Raw genomic sequence first — 9,022 nt, 5'->3', positions numbered from 1 at the left:
GGTCCTACAAACAATTTAACAAACATAAGAAAAGTTACCCATGATGTTTTGTTTTCTGCATAGATATGGCCACAACATAAGCCCATGGGGGGAGGGGGAGAGGTGGGGAGTGGGAGAGGTGGGGAGTGGGAGAGGTGGGGAGCGACGGAGGGGGGAATAGGAATGGGTTTCACCACAAAAGGGGGGGGGGGGATGGGACAGTGAGGAGAAATACATTTATTTATTTAATTAAATTTTTATTTTATTTACTGTTTTTCATTACTTTATATATATGTACTTTTTGAATATTATTGCCTGTCTGTGACGTGGTCACAAATGAAGACGGGAACTGATTCCAATAACACTTCTGACATTGCTGACCAGGTTTACTCTCTAGTACTGTAGCTCTATGCATTACATGGAGAGTTATTGCAGACTGGGGTGTGGAATCTGGATGGATATAATCACATAACTTCAACTCATAAAAATACACATGGCTTCCAATACCCGAATTGTAAAGCAGTTTATTCACTATGACAAAATTGAATGACTCATTGAATAGTATTGCATGTATGCCATATTTGAGAATCCTATGCAATACATGGCACCATTGGAGCTATTTTCATACCTCCATGAAATGCATCATGGAATAGATGATCTAACAGTGTTTGGAAAACAGGCTACATCCTGGTAATCATAAACCCCTCAAAGCTTCACAGTTACCACATTGCACAATCATCCAACAGTGTTTTAAATAACAGTGTTGGAGCCTGAACAGTTATGGTTCGGCAGGCATTAGACTTTCTCCGAAGCAATTAAATATTTCTCCCAGACTTGCCAAGATAAACAGGCTTGTACTTCATTAGTTTATGGTGGCTGACTTTTTTCTCTCAGCTCTGCAGATGTAGTGTCTCGGCAGTACGTATGAAACTCTTAATGGTGCGGATGATTATCTCAAGACAGGAACTGATCAGACCTGGGAACGAGATAGTTGTTTATTTGAAAATACCAACTTTTCAAAATACTTGAGGTAGTCGAATATAGTTTATATAGTTTAAAAGGCAACTAAAAGGCAACTATTTTCTTTGATATTAAAATACAGGTCTCAGAAAGAAATATATATTTGAAAGGAATTTGAATACCTCTCAGAAAACCAAATACTGTTTGACGGTATTTGAATATATGCTTTCTTGAAAACAAAAAGAAATTGTATTTGATTGCTGCCAAACATTTAATGAAGAACCGGAAACTACAACAGTTAGTTGAATTAGTCTAAATATATGATAATATGCACATGGTTTGGAGGGCTCTTAGATATGAATGTTAATATAGCTTTTAGTCTATGATTAAATACATGAGGGACATAGAATCACCTCAAAATTAGAATAGACCTTAGGGCCTCCCGAGTGGCACAGTGTTCTAAGGCACTGCATCACATTGCTAGATGTGCCACTAGAGATTCTGGGTTCGAGTCCAAGCTCTGTCGCAGTCGGCCGCGACTGGGAGACCCATGGGGCGGTGCACAACTGGTCCGGCTTAGGGGAGGGTTTGGCCGGCAGGGATGTCCTTAACACATCACACACTAGCAACTCCTGTGGCGTGCCGGGCGCAGTGCACGCTGAGACGGTTGCCATGTGTACGGTGTTTCCTCTGACACATTGGTGCTTGTGGGTTAAGTGGGCATTGTGTCAAGAAGCAGTGCGGCTTGGCTTGGTTGGGTTGGGTTGTGTTTCGAAGGACGCACGGCTCTCGACCTTCGCCTCTCCCGAATCCGTACGGGAGTTGCAGCGATGAGACAAGACTGTAACTACCAATTGGGGAGAAAAAGGGGTAACAAAAAAATCAATAACAAATTCCAATAGACCACTGTTGCAGCTTCAAAATTACTAACAAATATATTTTCATAATGAGTGAGACATAAGGTAATCCAGTAACAGTTGGCATAATGTGTAGTAACTTTGATTATTACAACATTATTACAACAGCAACATCGTTGTTACACAGAATTTATTTTTATTTTTATCGAATTGCATAATAATGGAGTTATTACATAAGTGGAATAGGAACAGTCACTATTCCTCTTGTGTATAGTAGTTACAAAAAAACACAGCTCATTGCTATGCAATTGGTTTGGTTTGGTTTCAATGATGTTTCTAGAGACAAGATCTCTCTCATCATCACTCAATACCTAGGTTTACCTCCACTGTATTCACATCCTACCATACCTTTGTCTGTACATTATTCCTTTAAACTATTTTATCGCCCCCAGAAACTTCCTTTTACTCTCTGCTCTAGTAGCTCTAGGCGACCAATTCTCATAGCTTTTAGCCGTACCCTTATCCTACTCCTCCTCTGTTCCTCTGGTGATGTAGAGGTGAATCCAGGCCCTGCAGTACCTGGCTCCACTCCTATTCCCCAGGCGCTCTCTTTTGATGACTTCTGTAACCGTAATAGCCTTGGCTTCATGCATGTTAACATTAGAAGCCTCCTCCCTAAGTTTGTTTTGTTCACTGCTTTAGCACACTCTACCAACCCGGATGTTTTAGCCGTGTCTGAATCCTGGCTTAGAAAGACCACCAAAAATTCAGACATTTTCATCCCCAATTACAAGATTTTCAGACAAGATAGAACGGCCAAAGGGGGCGGTGTTGCAATCTACTGCAAAGACTGCCTGCAGAGTTCTGTTATACTATCCAGGTCTGTTCCCAAACAATTTGAACTTCTACTTTTAAAAATCCACCTCTCTAAAAACAAGTCTCTCACCGTTGCCGCCTGCTATAGACCACCCTCTGCCCCCAGCTGTGCTCTGGACACTATATGTGAACTGATTGCCCCCCATCTATCTTCAGAGCTCGTGCTGCTAGGCGACCTAAATTTGAACATGCTCAACACCCCAGCCACCCTACAATCTAAGCTTGATGCCCTCAATCTCACACAAATTATCAATGAACCTACCAGGTACCACCCCAATTCCGTAAACACGGGTACCCTCATAGATATCATCCTAACAAACTTGCCCTCCAAATACACCTCTGCTGTTTTCAACCAAGATCTCAGCGATCACTGCCTCATTGCCTGCATCCGTAATGGGTCAGCGGTCAAACGACCTCCACTCATCACTGTCAAACGCTCCCTGAAACACTTCAGCGAGCAGGCCTTTCTAATCGACCTGGCCGGGGTATCCTGGAAGGATATTGATCTCATCCCGTCAGTAGAGGATGCCTGGTCATTTTTTTAAAATGCCTTCCTCACCATCTTGAATAAGCATGCCCCATTCAAGAAATTTAGAACCAGGAACAGATATAGCCCTTGGTTCTCTCCTGACCTGACTGCCCTTAACCAACAGAAAAACATCCTATGGCGTTCTGCATTAGCATCGAACAGCCCCCGTGATATGCAACTTTTCAGGGAAGCCAGAAACCAATATACACAGGCAGTTAGAACAGCCAAGGCTAGCTTTTTCAAGCAGAAATTTGCTTCCTGCAACACAAATTCAAAAAAGTTCTGGGACACCGTAAAGTCCATGGAGAATAAGAACACCTCCTCCCAGCTTCCAACCGCTCTGAAGATAGGAAACACTGTCACCACCGACAAATCCACTATAATTGAGAATTTCAATAAGCATTTTTCTACGGCTGGCCACGCTTTCCACCTGGCTACCCCTACCCCGGACAACAGCACTGCCCTCCCCTCTGCTACTCGCCCAAGCCTTCCCCATTTCTCTTTCTCCCAAATACAGTCAGCTGATGTTCTTAATGAGCTGCAAAATCTGGACCCTTACAAATCAGCCGGGCTAGATAATCTGGACCCTTTCTTTCTAAAACTATCTGCTGAAATTGTTGCCACCCCTATTACTAGCCTCTTCAACCTCTCTTTCGTGTCGTCTGAGATCCCCAAAGATTGGAAAGCAGCTGCGGTTATCCCCCTCTTCAAAGGGGGGGACACCCTTGACCCTAACTGCTACAGACCTATATCTATCCTACCCTGCCTTTCTAAGGTCTTCGAAAGCCAAGTCAACAAACAGATTACCGACCATTTCGAATCACACCACACCTTCTCCGCTATGCAATCTGGTTTCAGAGCTGGTCATGGGTGCACCTCAGCCACGCTCAAGGTCATAAACGATATCGTAACCGCCATCGATAGGAAACAATACTGTGCAGCCGTATTCATTGACCTGGCCAAGGCCTTTGACTCTGTCAATCACCACATCCTCATTGGCAGACTCGACAGCCTTGGTTTCTCTAATGATTGCCTCGCCTGGTTCACCAACTACTTCTCTGATCGAGTTCAGTGTGTCAAATCGGAGGGTCTGTTGTCCGGGCCTCTGGCAGTCTCTATGGGGGTGCCACAGGGTTCAATTCTTGGACCGACTCTCTTCTCTGTTTACATCAATGATGTCGCTCTTGCTGCTGGTGATTCTCTGATCCACCTCTACGCAGACGACACTATTCTGTATACTTCTGGCCCTTCTCTTGACACTGTGTTAACAACCCTCCAGGCGAGCTTCAATGCCATACAACTCTCCTTCCGTGGCCTCCAACTGCTCTTAAATACAAGTAAAACCAAATGCATGCTCTTCAACCGATCGCTGCCTGCTCCTGCCCGCCTGTCCAACATCACTACTTTGGACGGCTCTGACTTAGAATATGTGGACAACTACAAATACCTAGGTGTCTGGTTAGACTGTAAACTCTCCTTCCAGACCCACATCAAACATCTCCAATCCAAAGTCAAATCTAGAATTGGCTTCCTATTCCGCAACAAAGCATCCTTTACTCATGCTGCCAAACATACCCTTGTAAAACTGACCATCCTACCAATCCTCGACTTCGGTGATGTCATTTACAAAATAGCCTCCAAAACCCTACTCAATAAATTGGATGCAGTCTATCACAGTGCCATCTGTTTTGTCACCAAAGCCCCATATACTACCCACCACTGCGACCTGTACACTCTCGTTGGCTGGCCCTCGCTTCATACTCGTCGCCAAACCCACTGGTTCCAGGTCATCTACAAGACCCTGCTAGGTAAAGTCCCCCCTTATCTCAGCTCGCTGGTCACAATAGCAGCACCTACCTGTAGCACGCGCTCCAGCAGGTATATCTCTCTAGTCACCCCCAAAACCAATTCTTCCTTTGGACGCCTCTCCTTCCAGTTCTCTGCTGCCAATGACTGGAACGAACTACAAAAATCTCTGAAACTGGAAACACCTATCTCCCTCACTAGCTTTAAGCACCAGCTGTCAGAGCAGCTCATAGATTACTGCACCTGTACATAACCCATCTACAATTTAGCCCAAACAACTACCTCTTTACCTACTGTATTTATTTATTAATTTATTTTGCTCCTTTGCACCCCATTATTTCTGTCTCTACTTTGCACTTTCTTCCACTGCAAACCAACCATTCCAGTGTTTTTTAGTTTTTATTTTACTTGCTGTGTTGTACTCACTTCGCCTCCATAGCCTTTTTATATTTTTATTTATTTATACATATATTTGTTTGCCTTCACCTCCCTTATCTCACCTCACTTGCTCACATTGTATATAGACTTATTTTTTTTCATCTGTATTATTGACTATATGTTTGTTTTACTCCATGTGTAACTATGTGTTGTTGTATGTGTCGAACTGCTTTGCTTTATCTTGGCCAGGTCGCAATTGTAAATGAGAACGTGTTCTCAATTTGCCTACCTGGTTAAATAAAGGTTAAATAAATAAAAAAATAAAAAATTTAAATGAAATTGCCAAGGTATTATGTAACTACATGCTAATAAAATGTTGCTCCAAAAGTAATTACAGTTTTATTACACAGGAACAAGAACAGTTTAATGGTAAGTGTTGGTTAATTGGTTTGACTTGATTATGTACCCCTGCACAATGGATATTCAGGAGAATGGACATTTACAAAATGTTCAGATAGAAATGTAATGTGGAGATCCAATGTGGCTGTCAGACAGATTGGAATATTATAGGAGATTGTGTGTTTTCTATTCATTATATTTCTATCTTCAAAATGCAGTTCCAGATACAGCCCTGCCATTAGTTGAAGGCAGCCAATCCAATAGTTTCAGAAAAGCAGTCACTTCCTGAGATTGGTATTCAAATATGTTTTTGAGTAGTTGCTTTCTCAGATCTGTATTCAAATAGTTTTAAAAAGTAGTTACTTTCTGAGATCTGTACTCAAATAGTTTTGGCAAGTAGTCACTTATTCAAATAGTTGTAGTCACCTCCAACGTAACTATTTGTTCCTCCCCAAAAAATGTACCTTTCACAAAGCATAGTTAAAACTATAGTTGTCCCTGGTCTGATCTGGAGTGCATTCTGGAATACCGCCATTCAGCAAACAAATTCAAATGTTGCAGAGGAATGTGCAAAAAGACAAGCAAACAGCAGACTCATGCTTATTGGTCAAGGTTCAGCACGTTTGCAGAAGGTTTTTTCTTCAACTATTTCCATTTTCAAATGCCATTAAACGTTTGCTAGGAACTCACTTTGGACTGACACGCTGCGTCCCATTCAGCATCGTGTTTGTTGACAGGGAGAGGCTTCACGTGTTAGTGACCGCATTACATACTAATTGGCCTGAATGTCATATGTTGCACATTCCTCTGCAACATTTGAATTTGTTTGCTGAATGGCGGTATTCCAGAATGCACTCCAGATCAGACCAGGGACAACTATAGTTTTAACTATGCTTTGTGAAAGGTACATTTTTTGGGGAGGAACAAATAGTTACGTTGGAGGTGACTACAACTATTTGAATAAGTGACTACTTGCCAAAACTATTTGAGTACAGATCTCAGAAAGTAACTACTTTTTAAAACTATTACTGAATGTGTGTTGTTTTTCTAATTAAGGTCACAGTCAAAGGAACATGGATAGGTGTGGTGGGGAGTTGGAGGGGGATTGGGTACTGTACCTAATTTCCTCTGACTGGTCAAGCAGGGGGACTGTACAGCTACTGTCTGCTGCCGGGCCTTGTTCCTCCTTCACTGCACTGGGTCAGCACTCAGCATCTGTAACCATACATTCCCTTTCAAATTAGACAGGATGCCACCAGTATGGGAACAATGTGCCCAAGTCATCAGCAGAAAGGCCTTTGTGGTAATAACTGTTTAAGGCCTCGATCCAGCAAGAAGCGTGGTTATGAGAGGGCTTAGCCCTGAGACCCCTGTGGAAAACACAGCTGTTCCCGCTGATCTACCCTCTCTTCCGACTCTCTTTTCCCTCTCTTCTCCCTCTCTTCTACCTCTCTTCTTCCCTCTCTTCTCTATCAGACCAGTCAGCTGTTGCTGCTGCTGCATGTGGTGACCACACAATGTCAACAGAGCCAACTTGTCAAGAAGAATCCCAATTCAAGCATTCTAGGACAGTATGCTCATAGAGATGGAGCTCAGTTGGTTTGAATTTGTCATTGTTTTCAACTTCCTATCATTGTATAGTTTACTCTGAGTTTCCGTAATCATTCCTACATGTATTAGATTGATGAATAGCCACAAACAGTAGTACATCACTTGAACAGTCCTGAATAGGATTACAACTCAACAAACAAACATCTTAACTTATCAACATGCAGCACAGGTCTATGTTTAACTTTCTGTCTTCTTTCTACTATCAAATATTTTCCCAAAGGACATTTGACTTCTTAGAATTACCTGCCGGACAAGGACTTTTTTCTCCAATTAAAATGGATGTGACACTTTTCGGTGTGAAGTCGACCATTTCTCCTCTTTACAAAGGAGCTTTTAAAAATACATTAATACAGTCAGCAGCTCAGGAAGCGTCCATTATAACACGAGAGAGTTATGCCAGTTTGTTTTAAAGAGGGATGAAGCTCCTTCACCCTCACTACCCATATCCCCCCTCTTCCTCCCACCACTCGCTTTCAGAATTGCTTAGTGTCTACCAAGCTGTTTCTTTTAAAAGAGCGGCAGAGGCCTCTTGTTTTCATTAAAAAACTTCAGCATGACTGGGCCATTTATTGTGTTAAACTAATAAACTTTTATGGGAGTGAAATAACAACGTGTAATCTCAGTGTTGTGAGTTATATCCTCTGGTTAATAATGCAGTCACTGAGCTCTATTGTGTTCTGTTGCAATTTTTTTTACTCCTGGTATCTGTTTGGAATGCTGTATAGTTTCTGATACTTAACTGAATCAGTGGCTTGTCCTGAGACGCTGCCTGTTTTATATAACATAGTGTCTGCTAGCTAGTCTCTCATAGAAGTATGACAAATTATATTTTCAAGGATGACACTTTTTACATCCTGATGACAAATCATTTATTGTTAATTGATGTGGTAAATGTATTCGTATCAAGAACCTCTTGTTCTCCTGTGTGTCTCTTTCTCCAGTGTGTGTGTGTGTTTGTGTGAGTCAATGACTGCAGGTGCGTGCATGTGTGTGCTATCCACCTCTCAGCTCCCAGCAGAGAGAGAGAAAGGGGTGGTGAGCGTGTTCTCTGCAGCTCTCCAAACCTCTCGGTTTGAACCGGAGCCTCCTATTAAAGTGACCAATTACAGAGGAGAGCTAACACCATGCTGTCCGTACTCAGGCTAGCAGCCTTTTATGGGTTCCTCTCTTCAGGCCGCCAGCTTGGCCCTGCTTGTGAGGAGCAAACGAACAAACACCCCACTATGTAGCGTTATAAAAGCTGCACTATTGGACGGCGCTTCTAAGCAATAAAAAGAACAAGGTGCTTTGCTTTCTGAAATCCTACACATCTTCTGAAGTCCATGCCAAAACGAGAACAACGTCATGTGGAGTTGAAAAACACCTTAGCTGCTGCAGCAGGACACGTATGAAGTAAAACAATTAACAGCACCCTCTTGAGCTATACTTGTTCTCTCAGAGAGATTAAACTATAGCTGTTCTTATCATCTCAAAGACGAATCATTCCTTTCTCTATGTCATGGGTGACAACATCTTCATTTGGCATGTCAGTGTAAGCCTGTGTTGTCTCTCCATTCTCCCGGAGGGATTAGCTGCATGACGTTTATAATGCCCAGCCAGGCCCTCCATAAACTGTGCCTCTATATTT

General features: G+C 42.5%; 1 long non-coding RNA gene across 1 annotated transcript; it reads right to left on the bottom strand.

Annotated features, from left to right (window-relative positions):
- Nucleotides 1-488: 488 nt before the first annotated feature.
- Nucleotides 489-7,847, bottom strand: LOC139582360 (uncharacterized). Its single transcript, XR_011676327.1, has 3 exons — nucleotides 7,639-7,847; nucleotides 6,903-6,999; nucleotides 489-1,786 (listed from the first exon to the last, which is right to left on the bottom strand). It is a non-coding gene; the product is annotated as an uncharacterized lncRNA (long non-coding RNA).
- Between the last annotated feature and the right edge of the window lie 1,175 nt (nucleotides 7,848-9,022).

Source organism: Salvelinus alpinus, chromosome 8 (genome assembly GCF_045679555.1).
Source record: "Salvelinus alpinus chromosome 8, SLU_Salpinus.1, whole genome shotgun sequence".
Lineage (NCBI taxonomy): Eukaryota > Metazoa > Chordata > Actinopteri > Salmoniformes > Salmonidae > Salvelinus > Salvelinus alpinus.
Note: the sequence above shows the minus strand (reverse complement) of the source record. Positions and strands in the feature narration are given on the sequence as shown.